The sequence below is a fragment of the Eulemur rufifrons genome, chromosome 15 (assembly GCF_041146395.1).
Source record: "Eulemur rufifrons isolate Redbay chromosome 15, OSU_ERuf_1, whole genome shotgun sequence".
In the NCBI taxonomy this organism is placed as follows: domain Eukaryota; kingdom Metazoa; phylum Chordata; class Mammalia; order Primates; family Lemuridae; genus Eulemur; species Eulemur rufifrons.
In genome coordinates, this window is record NC_090997.1 from 8,228,423 (window position 1) to 8,247,808 (window position 19,386).

Consider the following 19,386-nt stretch of genomic DNA (forward strand, 5'->3'; position numbering starts at 1 on the left):
ATATGCTGAAAAAAGAATAAAAAAAAAAAAAGAACACTGAAAAAGCAAAAATACCAAATTGTTAAAAAGGGTTAATCCAATAGATTGGGGCTGTGGTAAAATTTTACATAGTGTGCTACATATTTCTGCAATGTTTAAAAATTTTATAATAATCATGTTTTATTTATAGCAAAACCATAAACAAATATTTCAATAAGTTTAGCCAATAAAATTACAAAATAAACTAGTTTGTGTATAACAGAACAAGTGTTTTAATTTGCCATAACCAGTAGTACCTGATTTAGTGACTAAGACAGAAATGGCAAGCAGGGGGACTATATATTATCCCCACAGAGAAAAATTAATTAACTCGAAGGCAAGGACATGAAGTTCATTACATTAAGACAGGAGGAAAAAAAAGTTCATTACACTAAGACAGGTATATCAGTGGTCTACTAGGACACTCTGATACAACGCAACTAAAGATCTTTGCCTAATAGATTTTCAGTCTGACTTTTTCTATATTTAAGGCAAACAAAATGTTCTGAGATTTGCTCCTGTTGACAGTCCTGGATCAGCTGCTGATCTTCATAGGATAGGGTAAGGGTAATCTATTTACTCAAACTGTTCCGTCAAGGTAGGAGGAAGAGTGGGAAGGCAGGAGAAAAAAGGACTTATACTAACAGAGGACAGGACTATCTCAGCCAGGAAATGATACAATTATTAATTAAGGGTTCTGGGACCTCATATGGGTTTATTTACCAGGGATGGTGGTACAGAAACTACACTATTTTTCTTGGTTAGTTAACTTTCATAGATTCAAATGCATGAAAAATCAAAAAATGACAAAAGCAGCAATACTGAAACCCAGAGGGTTATTATGCAGTAAGAAATCCACACCATTCATTCTAACTAAAATAATAAACAATGTCCATCAATAAAGTGAGAGTACCATATGTAGTTCATAATGCTGTAATGTTACAATCGCCTCTTAATGACAAAAAAAAACCAAGTTGACCTAAATATCAATTTCTTTACTTAAAGCTTACAGCATAACTGTTTATGAACTTACTTTAACAAGGGCTAACTACGTTTTTCAGAATTAAAGTTTATTCTCCAGGGTTTAATCAGGAAATATTCAAAGAGCAAAGTTCCACAAGGTGGAGACGCCGAAGAGTCCTTGAACACTGTATGAATCTCCCCTGGGAAGCCCGCTCTGTGTGGCGTATTTCCTGACTGAACAGCCTTTATGGGAAAAAAGACCTTCTGCTCTTTAATTACAAAATATAAAGGACCTTTCTCTTGAGGAAAGAGATGGCATTTACAAGCATATGGTTTAGCAATTTCTTTTTGCTGTTGGTACCCATGTGGTGTGTAATTTGAAGTAGTATTCTTCAAACTTTAAATTAATATTGCTTGGGGAGACAAATGATGTCCTGTCTGCATCTTAAACATTCAAAAAAAATTCACATTCTACTTTCTCACCGGGAAGGATATTTCACTACATTTGATATATACTCTACCTTTGCCATCCAAAAGTCTAAATAAACAGGTCAAGACTGACCATACTGCTAGGTGCAACCTTGATTCTGATATTCTGCAAATCCATCTATAAACTTTACAAAAGGGTAATATCATCCAGCAAGTAAAGTGCTACAGCAAGAAACAAGACTGCAGTTCACATGACAGGACTCCTGCCTGACATGTCTGTTTTTCTGGGAAAGACAGAATATCCAGTCCAGTTCCAAAGTTTTGTCATTCCATGACTTTATATGTTTGTAAATAAATGTTTATAAATATGCTCAGCTTTGAACACTAAAGAATTGTATCATAAAAACATCTGACAAGATTATTTTACTGAGAGTACGTGTAACTCCATTTACCAATTACCATACTGATTCTCCACTTCTTTGCCAAGGGACAAACTACTTCTGAATCTGTATATAATTAATTCGATGAAAGATTTATTGAGCTCTCTCTACAATACAGGCCCAGTCCTAGGTGACAGCAACACAAAGATTAACAAAAGTCTCTACCTTTGAAGAAGGTCTACTGAGTAAAGTAGAACTATTAATAGATGACAACATCAATTCTAAAATGAGTAGGCCATGATTTTATGAATTTTAGAAAATCAAATACTTCCATAAGTATATCAAAACAACTACAAATATGCTAAATAGAATATTAATACACAGGAATTCAGAAAATTATCAGTTTTATTCTTCTATCAGAGTAAAAGTTAATATTCAAATAATTGGCTACTTGCTCTCCAAAATGGGGTGCTCACATCCCACAGAGAGTGCAATATAAACCATAGCAATTTGGGAAGAAAACATTAACATTTCTACTGATATTTATTTTTAACCTACAAAAATGAGAAAAAAATTAAGCTTTACTAGTACTTGATATGTGGATGAAGACTGCCTCCCTTTCATGATCTGTGTTTCGGAAACAGTTGCTTGTTTCATAAGATAAATAGATGTCTTGAGAGAAGAATGGGAATTCCACAAAGAGGCAGGGCTGAAGGTAGCGTCCTTACTTGTTTATGGGAAATATTAAGTTTACATGTGCCTGTTTAAGTGAATCTTCCAAATGTTATCTAGTTTTAATTAAATTATCACTCACAAAATGACAGGTGAATTGAAAAGGTTCCTGGAAGGAAATCACTAATTGAAGATAATATAACATCGCCAGAACAAGAAAACAATAAGAAAATGGCCAATATGATCTCATAGTTCTAGAGGCTGGGATGAAAAAGAGAGAGAAAGAGAGAAAGAGAGAAAGAAAAAAAAAGAAAGAAAATGGCCAATATGAGACAACTCTACTCCTAGTAAACAGATTTTATAACAAGGTGACCCCCATATTTGAAATACTCAAGATTTTTAAAACATATACTATAATTAACAAAAGGTAGTAAAATATTTGTTGAATAAATATTTTTGGACACTTTAACCAGAACAGTTTTAAAAAAATTATAGCCTGGTAATAAAATAAGCATTTTACAGGAAAGACACAGAAAGCACTTGTTTAATATTAATAAAACTCAATTAGGTAGGTATTTTTTAAATTCTCATGTTATAGATAGGAAATTGAGACACAGATATGATTAGGTAACTTGTCCAAGGGCATAGCCAATAAATAGCAGACTCAAACCAAGGTCTGTCAAAGTCCTGAACTTGTAAGAACCATGCTGGAGCAACATGTAAGAAATCAGAAATGATTCGGACTCTGACTTGTAGAACCACCAACTAACTCCGCAGACCAGCAGTTCTCAAACTTTAACATAACCTATTCAGACCAGCAAAATATGCCACAGGTAATGAGAATCAAGTGCCATGTTTAAAACCTCTTTTAGGGGATTACATGTACACTCACTTTGTTAATATGGGCAGAACAATTCATATGTGAACTGCAATGTAAAGTCCAGTTACTGAAAAATTACAGAACAAAAATCCTGTTCATACAAATATGTATTAATATATACTACAGGGTTAATAAATAACCTATAACAAATTCAAACAATAATAAGGCTAAATAGCAATTTATAATGAAAAAAACAGGAATAGAAACAACTGAAAAGCTCAACTCAACATATGTTGATGATATGTAGCTTTCCAAACTATAAAATAATTCTAACTTACGCATGTTCATGTATGGGACAGGAGCTTTGCAATGTTGCTACACACTGCATGGTATTTAGACTTCTTAAAGCACTAAATCAGAATCCTTTATAAACTCTAGTATTATACTAAAATGGGTTTACAAATACCACATTTTGCATATTCTTAATGATTCACTTGATTGGTTATTAGTAAGTTGCCAAAGGATACATAGAAATGAAAGACTATGAAACTGCCTGTTATTTGCCAGTGTTTTTTGGGACAGCAGGCTTGAGCTATCTTTTGAGAAGTGTTCTTCTAGGCTATACAGTGCTCCAGGCTCACTTTGGCAATCATAACTAATTCCGTAGTGGCTGGAAGAAGCTACTTCTTTGTTACTCAATCACAGCATATCTAAGACTCCGGGAGTGGGGGTGGGGAGGGGAATTTATAATCTGAAGTATTATTTTATTTTCTATTCAATTCAAGCCCTCTTCAGTCTCTCTGGATCCAATTTCGAACTAAAACAACTTTTCCCAAATACCTGCAAACAAACAAAGTATTCAAATCAGGTATCATCAGGTATCCTCCAACAAAATACAAGAAATATCAAATGATCCAAGTGAGCTTCATTCTGTTTAAAGTTCCCCCAAATACTGACGCTTGCTTCTGTAACAAGCTCCATGAACAAATTTCAATGACTCCTATATGTTTTTTTATAATCTTCCCCCTTAACTAACTACTTGACCTTCTGAGTTGTTTCCCAGAAATGGTGGATTTTCTGCAAGACAAAGGAGATTCTGAAGACTCCTGCGCAGACTCCCTGATGCCAAAACTCACCATCCCCCATAACCTGCCCACTATGCATGGAGCCCCAACTTGTTAGTTACACCACAACCTGCCCCACTGCACATGGTCCCCCTTGAATACACTGACTGCCACACTAGAAAAAAAAATTTTCCCTAGGGCCACTTTTATTAAAACAAAATGATCCTTTCTAATGTGTTATTTTGTATTATTTTCCGTGGGAGTTACATGCAACATAATTCACGTTTTTAGGATTAAATTGTCAATATTAATTGTAACAATAAGAACATCAACAAGTAAGATTTTCACCAACCAACTGCAGGGCTTTGCTTCATGCAGCTCTGGGCTCAAAACTGGCCTGGGGCCACGTGAGTTAAATACAACTCACATGGGCAGTCAATGTGTTAAAAGTCCATGATCTCCATTAGTTGGAGAGATAATATTTGAGGCAGCTTGCCTGTTCTCCCCACAAGACATCTTTCCTATTAAAACATTCCTTTCTTCTTGGCAATCCTCATTGTCTTAATAATTGGATCTTTCAAAAAATTCCTTTCTTCTTAGCAATCCTGGTCATCTCAATAATTGGATCTTTGAGTGATGAGCAACTGGACCTAGGCTGAAACCCCGCTGTATTTTGACAACACTTCTTTCTTCCCTATGAACTACCTTTTTCAGCTTATGTTTCACAAAGGGATCAGGTACAAAAACTTGTCATCAGATTTTCACAGCTTAAATTCTGAATGTTTACCAAAGACCTACCACATCCAGCCACCAACCTTCCCCAGTCTCAGCTCTTATGCTCTACTCTGTGACTCCCCGTAAGGCAATATTCCATAAAATGGGATGACTGTTGGGAATGACAAGTCACAGACTCCAATTCTAAGAAGTAGCTATCCCATATATCTCAGAGATTACATAACTATCCTTTGTTGTACTCTCAGCTTTACTGGTCCCAAGCACATTGAAAATTGTATGAACTGTATGCTGGGAGCAGAAAAATATATGAACCTAGAGCCAAAAAACAATGAAAAAGTCATGAGTGCAGAGGTTATTAGTTGTAATAATATTTGAAAATACAGGACAACCCATTTCTGTTTAATTTCTTCAGTGGCAACTTATGGGTCTATAATATTCTTGCCCAGATTTAAATTATATGATATTTTCCTAATTAATAAAGGTTATTATAGCATGAACTCCCATTAAAAACAGTGGAATCATCAATTGCAGCAATTTAATTTCTTTGTAGCAAAGCTACTGTGAACATTTGCATTACTGTCTGTGTAAAGGAAATTGGCTTTTCATTTGTAGAATGTTATAAAAATGTTCTACTGTGCACACTTTGACTACAGTTTGTTAAACCTCGATATCTTGGCTATTTTCTGTGAAATTGTAAAATAAAAAGATCCACTCTGAGAAATTAGTACAACTTAAAAATCTTGATTTGTAAGTTGAATTGTGCCATTCTAGAACATAATCTAAAGGAAATATTCACAAATTACACTAGTCTTTGTTTTTTTTTTCCTCCTATATAATTTCTTTCCCTTTAGTTTTATGAGCATTATCTTTATTCTAACTCCAACATACCCACTCTCTACTGTGATAGAAAAAAGGATAAAACTCAGAGATAATTATCCCTGCATTGTCCAAAAGTTACTGTCCAAAACTACAACCATTGACTGGCTCAGCTAAGGGGCCTCTGAATTGACCAAGAATTCTTCCCAAATTGAAATCTATAGGTGCATATAAGAATAAGGGAATGAATGAACAGGCACAAGTCAAGCCAACAATTTCCATTTTAGGACCAAAAAACTAGGCAAAAAGAGTTTAAATCCAAGAAGTCCATGTCTCCTAAGATTAGCAAAATAAACTTTTCCTATAAAACAGTCACCGTTTCATGTGTTAAACTTAATTTTACCACCAAACTTCCACAAACCCCCATGAATAGGCAAATATGTAGATTAGCTTTCACCTTCTTTTAGTGCACATATACACGTCACCTACAATGTGGGAGAATAAACCCATCAAAAAGAGAGAATAATGTATTTTTTTCTTTCTGTTTTAGAATAAAAACTCTAAAGGGTAGTGGATGGGTCTTTTGTATTCTGTGCACTAATACCCTCAAGACACTAATGAATAATTGATGAGCTTATGATTAGACTGCTATCCTCAGTTTGGAACAACATTCATGGACCAAATTTAATTCACATCTAATATTGAATTCTCTTTCTTTTACCATGGTTGAAATATGCATCAAGGCTGATCTCTGTCCCTTAGAATTTCATCAGTTGATTCTTTACCTAAAGTCATAATCTTGATATGTGACCAGCTCAGCTATAGCACGAACATGGGATATTACTGGCACTAATTCTCATAGCTCATCAAAAGAAAATACTGGGACCATACCTTTATAAGAAAAGCCCAAAAAGCAGGTACTTAAGGAATAAATATATTGACACAAGAAGAAGAGAACCTATTTATACTTTATAAGCAGAATAGTTTCTGAAGGTCATTTCTAAGATAAAAAATAAATTGTGGTTAATAAATTTTTTAAATATTAAGCTAGATTTCATTAGTTGAAAGAGCATCAAATTATTTGACAAAAGAGAAACATTCAACTGTAGCAGAAGTGCTGGAACAAATGCCTGCAGTCCATTCACTTCTCTAAGTTTACAAACGTGAAGCAGCTTATGTTTTCCTTGGCAAAGAGGGTGGAATCAGCTGCTGCTGCTGCTGCTGAAACAAGATTCATAAAACACTCTTTGTTGTATCCAGGGATAAATCGAAAGTAACCCATACACCCTGAGGATAGGGTAGGGTTTAAATAATGGAAAAAGGTGGCTTTCTAAGGATATTAAATGAAAGATGTTCCATGCAGACAACATGGCAAGGGCAAGGACTCAGCAGCACTAACGGAAAATGTGAAACTGAAAATGAAGTTTGTTTTTAGTGTCAACAAAGAAACAGAAACAGATAAACACTGTGGTAGAACCTTACAAAATAAAATGTGTCTGAACTAAGATGCCTTCAAGAGAACAAAGATACAACCAGGGAAGGGCTCATGGTTCTGCAGGGTTAACACCTGGGCAAGTAAGTCCAGGAAGACTTAGTTTCTTTCTTGAAAAGGGGGGATGGGGGGGGATTAGGCTACAGTCTGAGGTCCTTCAAGTTCTAAAACTCTATAACTAAATCACATTATAGGAAACAATGTTCTCATATACCATTGGAAGTATAAACTGGTTCTGCATTTGGAGGTTAGTTCAGCAGAATCTGAATCAAAATTTTAAATATACATTTCCTATAGCCCAGTGATTGTGTTTCTAGAAATGTATGACGTTATTAATTACAGAATTGCTTGTAACTGCAAAAAACTGGGGGAACTAAATGTCCATCAATATGATGAGTGGCAAAAAAATTATAATGCATCTGTACAATGCAGCCATTAATAAGAATGGAATAGATCTGTACTTCTGACCTGAGCTCCAAAGCACATGAACAGGCCTCAGTAAAATAGGATCCATTTATGAAAAAATATATATGTATGTATATTTGTGTAACTCAATACATATGTATGTGTGTGTGCCTGGCACCTAAAAGACACCTAATATTTATTGAACTAGTAAATATAGACATTAAAAAAACAAAAAAAGACTGCAAGCACACACAATAACACCCTGTTGACAGCATTAACCTCCAGGGAGGGGAGTGGCAATGTGAGAAGACAGGGAATGAATGGAAAGGTTTGTTTTGTTTAAACTCAATGTATTTCTGAAGTGTTTCCTTTTTAAAAAACAAGAACAGATTTATCTTTTATTAAATGACATTTCAAAAACATTTAAACAGTGGAAATTATTAAAAGAGATGCTGAGATATTTATGTTTATAAAAAGATACATTTAAAAAAAAGATACTGATGATCTGACTTGTATCAAGAAGCAAAACAATGACAAATGAGTGTACACTGATACAGATAGAATTTTAATTAACAAAAGACTTTTCAGAATTAGCTAAATTTGTGTCCAAATCCTAGCGGGCAATGACTAGGTCTTTCTTCCTGGTATCTCACAAGGATGTAATAAACAAATATTATTAATACATTTAACGCTAATGTGGGACTCCACATCAGTTTCAGGAATCAATTACAAAAATATATGTGCCCATGTAAAAAAGTCTCTCAACTATTTATAATCAAATATTTGAGTTAAGACACTCTCCTTTCCTCTAATACTCACTAAGTATTTGCTTTCCTAATTTCCACTTTACTAACCAGGTTCTTATACTTCCTTATCACAGTTTCCATGTTTCTCATTTTTTTCCAAATATTTTTCAACTTACAAAACCACTTAATTATTATGCAGCACCTTTACTGGTGTTCTCTCTCAAAGTCTCTAGCAATTTAGGTATCTTTCCAACTGTCAATTCTATTAATATAAATACTTTCAATGGAATATAAATAAACCTTAACAACAGTATAATCCAGAGAATCAACACTCCCTTAAAATCTCTGATCTATCACTATTCTATTTTTCCATTCACAAAAATATAAAACTCATGTTCAGGTGTTTTTAGACAATTGTGCAAGTTGGCATTTTCAGGACACAGGACAGGACTCTGTTCTTTCTATACTTCTATGTTATTCAGTTTGTTAGGATAAGCCCATATTGCTTTTTATAATGGGTAGGACCTATGGGAAGCAAGTGTTTAAGAATGGAAGTTAATGAAGGAAACAATTCATATAGCTCAGTTCCAGGAAAATCTGTTTTTCAACTAATATTCAATTCAACAACCGGTGAAGGCTTACTCTGAACCGAGCCCAGCCTAGCCACAGGGGAAGAAAGAGTATGTGATACACATTACACCAAATACCGACTAACGGTTCATTATTCTTCTCCTTATGCTGTAATTTAGAAAACACAAAGCAAATAACTGATTCTTTCCCCAACCTTACTCTCTCCACAATTAACAAAAGATCACATTCCAAAACCAAATTATTTAAAAGCCTTAGAATTCTAAAGTCTTTTCTATACAAACAATGTTGCAAAATCTGATGGCTAGCCCACAAGGCCTATTTATTTCCAAGGTTCCTTAGAAATCGAGTACTATGGAAACTAACCATGATCCGGGGAAAATGCGGTCTCAATTTGGGAAGAAAAAAGATAATCTTACCAGCTTCAGGGCAACAGGAGAGTCAACTCTTCTCTAACCTCCACACTCTCCAGCGTCCTTCAAGTCAGAGCTGGGTGGATCTGGGGCCGGGCAGAGGTGCTGTCACTGGATCAGACCCTGGAATCACTACTCTCTTCAATTGCCTCATCTTCTAATTTTCATCAGGGTTTTGCTCTCTCTGGCTCACTAAGCAGTAGAATGCAGAGTCAAACTTTTCATAAACTCTCTTGTCCCTTTGGAGCTGCAATGGCCACAACAGTGCCCACATGCCACATGTGGCTACTGAGCACTTGAAATGTGGCTAGTCCAAACTGAGATGTGCTATAAATGTAAAATACACACTGTATTTCAAAGACTTAGTAAAATATCTCATTTATTTTTTATTGAGATGTTGAAATAATATTTTAGCTATATTGGGCTCCATAAAATATATTAAATTAATTTCACCTGGTTCTTATTTTTTTCTTCAGTGTGGCTATTAGAAAATTTTAAATTACATACATGGCTTTCATTTGTAGCTCATATTGTATTTCTGTTGGACAGCACTGCTTCAGAGATTGTCTTAGGAAAGGCAGTAAAGAGTATCCAAAGTCACACTGCCTGAATTCAAATCTTGGCACCACCATTTACTACTATACATGTTTACTACACACTTTTTGATAGATTTTTTTTCAACCTCTTTCTAAGCCTCAGTTTTCTCTTCTGTAAAATGTGGGTAATAATAAAATGCTAGCTCTTAGGGCTGTTGGTAGAATTAAATGAGATAAAGTAAAGCAATTACTATGGTGCCTGGTATATAATAAATAGTCAATAAACATTTACCACTACTATCACTAGAACTACTACTACTATTATTATTCACTACTAATATATGATGAAAAAAAGGACAAAGACACAAGTAGGTAGAAAGAAAGATGCAGAGAGGGTACCAACAGCAGCATTTCAGCAAGAATGCTCTGTTTAAATCCAATGAGATAGACCCATTAAAGAACAGGTCCACTTTAACATATGTGTAAGGAACTAACATTAGGCTGACATCACCTCCAAAAAACATAGCCCATGTGGAGACCTTCATTACTCAATGGCAGCATTCTGGGTATTTCCAGGGCATTCTCTTTCCATATAAATACGTCAGAGAGAGCATGAGAGTATTCGGTTAACGGGCATTATGTTCCTATAGCAGTATAAAGGACCCTAGCCTGAACTCTGGGAGAGAGACCTTGGCTTTGCCTCTCCTATCAGCAAGTTAGCTCTACTCTGGCTTTTAGTAACCTCATTTGTAAATTAAAAGGGCTAAAAGTCCCTGCCAGCTATGAATATTCTCTTCTTCTTCCCAACAGCTATATAGAGTCCCACCACAATCCTCACCAACATAACTTCACCAACATAAAAACATGTGACTTAAGCACTGACTTTGCTAGTGAACCACCGTCTCACTTATTGAGCCTATAGTGAAAGGCAGCGATATAAAGCTGCAGGCTTTTCTGAGTTATCATGTCTCCTCTCATACCTCCAAGCCTTTTACTATTAGAACTTCTTGTATTCCCTTTGTCTGGCTAATTCTGCCTTTTTCAAGGCTCAGAAAAGGCTTCATGCCCTTCAGCAAAAGCCTTCACTGATGCTGCCAATCTAGGTCAGGTGTCCCATTTAGATGCCCTTGAATCAGTTTCTGTTTCCTCCATCATTGCCTTCATCATGCCTTACTGAGATTTTGTTATGGACCTGTCTAGTTGGTGAGTAAGCTCCCAGAGAGCAGTGACCATGACTCAGGGCCTGCAGGCATTCAACAAACGCTGAATGAACGTTACTCATCCTTACATCCCTAGCACCTTACAGTGTCTGGCCTACTTGAGTCCTCAAATTAACAAAATAGGCCATACACATATTAACAGACCTCTTTTCCGAATTCCAGACTCCTATATGCCACTGCTTACTTTACATCTTCACTTGGTTTTCTCAAAGGTACCTCAAAACTCAGTTCATATTCTCTATGCCCCTCCTAGTAAAAGCCTGTCTTCGGGCAATGTTCCCTAGCTCAGCAAATCCACCTGTGGAAGCCAGAATGATACCTCTTTCCACCTCACCTCCCAACCTAATCCAACAGCAAGTCTTTTGATTTTATCTCCTAAAATAGTTCTGAAGTTGATTTACTTCTTTGCAACTTCCATGCTACCATTTTAGTCCACTCCACCCTTCACCTCTCACTTGGACCACTATATAGCTCCTAACTAATCTCCTGGCTTCTGCTCAGACTTCCCTCCAAACCACCCTCCATGTAGCAACTAGAAAGAATTTCTCAAATTACAAAACTGACTACAAACCATTTCCTTCAACTTCTTCCTCCATGACTCCTGCCCATACTCAAAACCCTTTAGTGGCTTCCCAAGGCTCTGAAAATAAAAGAAGAAGAACAACAACAACAAAATCATTTAACTGGGCCTTCAGAGCCTGTGGAATCTGGCCCCTGCCTAACTCCAGGCATTTCTCCTAAGGTTTCCGAGCACTTGACATACTCCCTTATGCCACAGGGCCTTGTTGGAATCACCATTCCTCTTTTTACCTTCCATCTTCCACGTGCAACTCAGGTGCCATTTCCACAGGCAGCCTTCCTTGACCCCAGTCTAGCCAGAGTCTCTTTCTCATCTACATTCATAAGATGCTGTTTTTTTGCTTTATAGAGTGTATCTCTTTGCATTTATATATTTCCTCCCCTTACAGGCCATTTCTCCACACAAATCTCTTGAAAATGTGAATCAAATCAGTCACTCCATTGCTTAAAACTCTTCAATGCTTTCCTGTCTCACTTTGAATAAAAATCATACTCTTGACCAGGCACAGTGGCTCATGCCTGTAATCCTGGCACTGTGGGAGGCTAAGGTAGGAGGATTGCTTAAGGTCAAGAGTTCGAGAAAAGCCTGAGCAAGAGTGAGACCCCATCTCTACATAAAGTAGAAAAATTAGCCAGGCACAGTGGCACACAGTCCCAGCTACTTGGGGGACTGAAACAGGAGGATGGCTTCAGCTCAGGAGTGTGAGGTTGCAGTGAGCTATGAGGATGCCACTGCACCCTATCCCAGGCAACAAACTGAGACCCCGTCGCCCACTCCCCCCAAAATCATACTTTTTATCAAGGCCTACAGGGCTGTGAGCTGTCACCCAACTACCTCCTATTCCTCCTCTCTTCGCACATTCTGCTCTAGCCACACTGGCCTAACTATCCCTTAAACATAGTCAAAGCTTATTCCCGACTCATGGTCCTTATAATTACCATCCCTCTACTGGAATGTTTTGTTCCCAAAGTTCCACACTACTGGCTACTCACCATTCAGGTCTCCGCTCCCTGACCACCCTACCTGAAAGAACATCCACCCCCATCCCACTTCTAATCCTCCACTTCGTTTAATTTTCTTCACTGCACTTATCCCTAGAAGATAACCTCCATGAGAGCAAGGGCTCTACCCTTTGCACCTCAGTGCCTAGAACAGCACCTGGCACGGAGTAGGTACTCAATACCTGTGTGAATGCTTAAAGTAGCTATTGTGGTCCTTTTTAAATAACTGAACTCCACTGACAGTTAAGAGTTATAGGGATGAAGACGTGTGGCTGGGGTAGGCAGAAATGTAAGACAGCCCCCAAGATCCCTGCCCCCTGGTGTACACGCCTGTATAATCCCCTCCCCTTGAGTGTGGGCAGGATCTGGAAATATGATGGGATAGTCACTCCAGTTACTTTACTTAAGATTCTCATAGCCAACTGGAGAGAGAGTCCCCTGCTGGCCTTGAAGAAGCAAGCTGCCATGTTGGGAGAGGCTTATTGGCTAGGACCTGGGGGTAGCTTCTAGGAGCTGAGAGTGACCCCAGCTGAGAGCCAGCAAGAAAACGGGGACCTCAGTGATATGACAACGAGTCACCAAATGCTGCCAACAACCAGTGAGCTTGATAGAGGATCCTGAGCTTCAGGTGAGATCACAGCCCTGCCAACACCTTGAATTCAGCCTACTAAGGCTTCGGGCAGAGAAGCCAGTCGTGCCGTGCCTGGACTTCTGACCTACAGAAACTGGGAGATAAGAAATTCATATTGTTTTAAGTGGTAAATTTGTGGTATTTTGTTATACATCAGCAGAAAACTAATATAATGGTCAGCAACCTTATCAGACCCAATGCCCACTTTTTGTTAAAAAAAAATTATTATACCTCTGCTACTGTTCTGAAATAAAATTCAGAGATATATAACCTTCTGAACACTTTTTAAAAGTACACTAGCAAACCAGTCATGGTGGCATGTGCCTGCAGCAGTCCCAGCTACTCAGGAGGCTGAGGTGGGGGGATCACTTGAGCCCAGGAGTTCAACACCAGCCTGAGCAATATAGTTAGAGCCCATCTGTAAAAAAAATTAGAATTTTAAAAAATAAAAATAAATAAAAATATACTACCTATAAGACAAAAATGCTCCCATAAATTTTCATAATACCCTCTGAGGGGAGACTGCATGTGCAGTAAGGACCTCTGCTTTCCAGGATTACCATCTGTACAATACATGGACTCCAATTTGGGAGAATATTTAATCTTAAAAGCCTAGTATTTGTTAAGTTTGTTTCTTTTTACATCATGATGTAAAGCGTGTTTCTGACAGTCACATTAGCATTATATTTTTATTCTAACCATCTCCAAAACAGACTTAATTTTGAAAGCCTCATAATTTCCCTTTTTTCCTTCTCCTCCTCAGTTATTAAGTACTCACTGGGCACATGACACTATTCCTTGAAATTAATTTTCACAATTAAATAGACCTTTAAATCTTCTAATTCATTTCCCAACTCTCATTTTTCAGATGTGAACAGAGAATCATCATCATCTAGTGGCTCATTATACACGCTATAAAATATTTCACCCCAGCTGTGAAGTTGGCCATAGTAAATATGTTTTGTTGCCTTAATCAAGATTTACGATAATATAATAATGTAATTCTTAAAGGCCACATGCCAAAGTACTTCCTAAATTAAAAAAAATACTTAGCACTTAACCTACAACACACTTTAAAATCGTCACACAATCTTGCAGGTAGCTATTGCCCATGCGCCCAGGGCAAGTAACAACTGATGGAGAGCCTGTCACCGAGCCTATTTACTTGATTTATTTTACAGTAGCCTTCTAAGGCCACATACATAATGGGTACCCACTTTGTGATGGGAAAATAAATTATTCACTCTGGAAAACCTGGCAGCATTACTATTAAGTTATTAATTCACTGAAGGGAGGGGAGGAAATTCCCAGAATAGCCTTTTTTCGTGCCCAAATAAGAACACTGTTAGTAAATACTCACAGATTCCTAGAACCTAGAGCTGGAAAGAACTTAAGAATCACAACTAGGGCTTTTTAAAGATAAGAAAACTGAGAGACTTGTCCAAAGTCACAGCCATTCAGTGGCAGAACCTGGGATAGGATAAGGAGAGATATAGGATCTCAGCTTCCTCATTTAGAAAATGGGCATAACCCACAGCCCCCATAGGGTGGCTATGAGGATAAAATAAAATAAAATACATGAAAGACATAGTACAGTGCCTAACAAGTAACAGTCACTCTATGCTATGTTTTCCTTCCCAGGGTTTCCTCCACCAATCTCCTTCATCATTTTTTTTTTTTCTTTTTTTGGCCAAAATATAATTTAGGATGAAGCACTTTGGTGATTTTCTGACATGTATATTGCATTGACAACAAATTATACTCCATTATAGAATAGAAGGAGTCACCCACAGGCTGCAGCGGAAACACCTGACCTCAACTCTCATGAGTTTATTCTATACTCCGCCCAAAAGTATCAAGGACATTGAACTAGTTGGACTAAGCCCAAACTAGCTTTAGTAAGGTTGAGAGTATGCAATTTAGAGCCAACTGTTCAACCTTGTGCTCCACACATACTTTCTAATCCCTTTTCCAGTTTTTATTCAAACTTTTCATAAAAGTTGGCCTCCTCTTTTCAACCTCCAATTCATTCTTGAATCCAGTGAAGTCTCATAATCAGCCCAACACTCCACTGAAATTGCTTTTACCAAAGTTATCAATGACTTCTTAACTGGAAGTCACTTTTCAGTCCTGACCTTCCTGGATCTCTCTGCAGCATACACCACTGTTGAACATGGCCTTCTTGAAATTCTCCACTCCCTTGGCCTCTGTGACACTCTGCTGTCCTGGTTCTTCTTTTACCTCTGTATCTCTTCTTTCACTACTGCCTCCTTAACAGTCATGTTTCCCAGGGTTATGACTTTCAGGTGAGTTTATCTACCTATCCTCCTGGTTACAACTGCCACCTCATAATTTCCAAATCTCTATCTCTAACCCAGACCTTTCTTCTGAATTTCAGATTCATATATACAGATTCATATGCCTGCAGTATGATTGCCTTGCATGTCCCCACTGGCACCTCAAATCAACCACCCCACACCAAACTAATCTTCTCTTAATGCATATTTGCCTCCAGTATTCTGTATCTTAATATGTGGTATACCCCCAAACTAAAACCCTGTCTCTCTTTCTCTCCCTCACCCCAACATATCTTAATCAATCAGCTAAATCTTCTGATTTCACCTCCTAAGTATTCCTCCAATTCATCACTCCTATGCCTATTTAGTATCTTCTATTCTTGTTCAGGTTTCAATCCTCTCTCACCTGGACTACTCCAACAGCTTCCCAACTATCTCCCTGATCCTACTTTGTCCCTCTCAATTCCATCTCCATTTTGCCCACAGAATAATCAATCCAAAATGAAAATATAATCTTGCTATTCTTCCACTTAACATTTTTCTAATGCTTCTCCAATTAAAAGGCTCTGGAGTCAGACAAACCTCTGCACTTTGAAATCTACTCTACACTCATTAGACATGGCCTTGAACAAGTTATTCAACTTCTGTGCACCTACATATGTTCTCCTGTGAATGTCCCAAAGGATTAAATGAGAGAATACCTATAAAGCACTTAATATAGTTCCAAGCATATAGTTAAGTGTCTAACAAGTGCTAGTTATTAGTGATTATATTATTAGGCCAGTGTACAAGTTCACTGATAGGGCAGACATGGCCCTCCTTGGACTGACCCTTGCTTACACTCTAGCCTCCTCTCTGAGGATGCCCTATCTCTCACTTTCTGATCCTGCAAACATCAAACTACTTAAGGTTGGTACTTACGTACTTTGCCATCTCCCTGCCTAAAATACATATTTGCTTCACCATTTGCATAGGTATGGCCCTATTCTTTAGGTCTAGTGAGGCGTCATCTTCACCAGGAAGCATTCCCTGAACACCAGAGCTTATTAGCTATCTCTACAGAAGTATTAGACAGGCAGCTAAGTATTCATGGCATATAAATACTAAGCAAATAGTTTTCAGGATATATTTCTATCACAACTCTTACCACTTCACATTACAGACATCTACCTTTAAATGTGCCTCTCCCACTAGATTACAAGTTATTTCTGGGCAGGAACCATAAATTATTCTCCTTTGTACCCACGGCCTAATTTAACCTAGCAAGAGGTCAATCCATGTTTGAATGAATGAGAGAGAAGCTGCCTGGGCATCTCCTCCCCAATTCCACCTGAATTAGGTCAATTCTCACCAAATAGGAGCCACACCATACTCTAATACAATTTATATGAATTCAACTCTTTATATGGAAGATGTTAGAAACAGTGGGAGCTACTCACCACTCCACTTAATGACTATATGCTCCTTACTGTAATCAAGCCTAAAGCAAAAAGTGTGAGTGATTTTAGAAGTTTCTCAAGCACTGACAAATAAGTGTAAGCAATGAAGAATTAATTGAAGGTCCTAGAGAAACACTAACAGAGAGGTAGAAAAATCTCTACCTCTTCCTGAACTAACTGTCATTGGGTGATGTCTCCACATGAAAAGAAATTAATCACCAATGAAATTAATGGCACACAATTACTTCAGTAGTTAACAAATTATACATATTTTAATGTTTAGGTAATTAAACCTTTAATCAAGAGGTGACAGAAGAGCAAAGAAAGCAAAGAAATCAATGAAAACAATGCAAATGTACACAAAATTATTGCTACTTCAAAACAACAAATTAAGTCTAGGAGTGAACTTCACCAACCCACCAATTACATAACTGCAAAGATGGCCTCATAGTGGTGCTTTTGATGCAAGCCAGGAAATGCCTGGTAATGAAGGCACTCATGAAGTGAGGCGCTGATAATCCAAATTAAGGGTGTCAAATAAAACTACTAAAATTAAATTCTTATAATCCAGATCAGCTTACTTTGGGACAAGCCTGCATTAAGAAAACCATGACATGGTACTCTATAGGTATTAATGTGCTGATATGGAACAGCCTGCAAGATATAATGAGAAAAAGTGAGATGTAGTGCAATTAAGTGTTTAAGAATAAACATTAAAACACTCCATATATTCACAGAATATTTTTGAACAGATATACAAGAAACTTCATTAATTTTAATCTCCCCCAAAATAATGGAAGCTCCGTTAAGGCAGACCTTGGCCTATACTGTTCACCCCTGCATCCCCAAAACACTAGAACAGTGCTTGGCGTTTAAGAGGCACTCAATAAATATCTGGTGAACAAATTAATGAACCAACAGTAACAGTGGCTGTTTCCAGGAGGTGGAACTGGATGTCTGTGAGGTAAGGATGAGAGAGAGAAAATTTCCACTGTGTAATCGTTTGTATTTTTAAATTTTGTACCATATTCACATATTATTTCCTTCAAAAGTGATTTTTTAAAAAAGGTAATAATTTGATGTTAGATGAGATGTTACAAAGAGTATTTCTTCATTAGGCTGCCTTTCATCTGCAGGACTTTAGTTTTACCGAAAACTGCAGCATGAGCATTAGCAGGCATGACAGAGTGATGCTCATGGTATTAATATAAAGGCTTAAAAATAAATAGAAATATTTAATTGGTTTAACCACTTTAAAAAACAATTTGCTATTCTCTGCTAAAGCTGCATGAACAAGAAGGTCATAGCTTCTTGGCTGATAAATAAATTTTCTACAAGGGAGTAGGAACAGGGTACAAAGGCAGAAAAAATAGGAATGAAACTTCTGTGAGAATACCCTTTTGACTTTTGGAAACATGTTAACGTTTCACATACTCAAAAAAGGACAATAAATAAAATCAACAAAAAGGGAGGGAGGGGAGCCTAATATGAAGCACAAACAGAATCAAATGAACCAAATTGCATTTCAAATAAACAGCACAACCACACTGAAGAAAGCTGGGAAGGGGGTGGGGGGTGATAATGAACTCCTATAATTTTGAACACAGATTTGGATTATAGGTCATTAAGGTAACATTTTTTAAAATGGTAAATTCTAGTTAGTGGATTTCTTTTCTTTTTCACAGAGGTATGGGTTAGCAATTTTTTTTTTCTTTTTGAGACACAGTCTTGCTCTGTCACCCTGGCTAGAGTGCAGTGGCATCATCATAGTTCATTGCAACCTCAAACTCCTGGGCTCCAGCAATCCTCTTGCCTCAGCCTCTTGAGTAGCTAGAACTACAGGCACATACCACCAAGACAAGATAATTTTTCTATTTTTTGTAGAGTTGGGCTCTCACTCTTTGTTCAGACTGGTCTTGAACTCCCAGCCTCAAGCGATCATCCCACCTTAGCCTCCCAGAGTGCTAGGAGTACAGGCCTGAGCCACCACGCCTGGCCAGGTTAGCAATTTTGAACCTGCTTTCTGAGAATATTAGGAGTATGCAAATAAGTAAATATGTTGTCAATAAAAGGAGCCAGGTTCTCACTGTTGGCAAAAGGAGTTACAGACATGAAAGGGGAAATGGACGGAATAAACCCTG

The 19,386-nt window shown here is 37.4% G+C and overlaps 1 protein-coding gene across 3 annotated transcripts in view; it reads right to left on the reverse strand.

The window, feature by feature from the left end:
* Positions 1-19,386, reverse strand: part of BTBD9 (BTB domain containing 9) — a 386,775-nt gene that overhangs the window by 357,947 nt on the left and 9,442 nt on the right. Inside the window, exon 1 of one of the 3 annotated variants that reach the window (XM_069487431.1) lies at positions 9,548-9,593. The exons of the other annotated variants lie outside the window; for them this stretch is intronic. The gene's annotated coding sequence lies outside the window, so the exon portion shown is untranslated. Of the gene's footprint in view, positions 1-9,547; positions 9,594-19,386 lie in introns of those variants that run through there. 3 annotated transcript variants of the gene reach the window in all.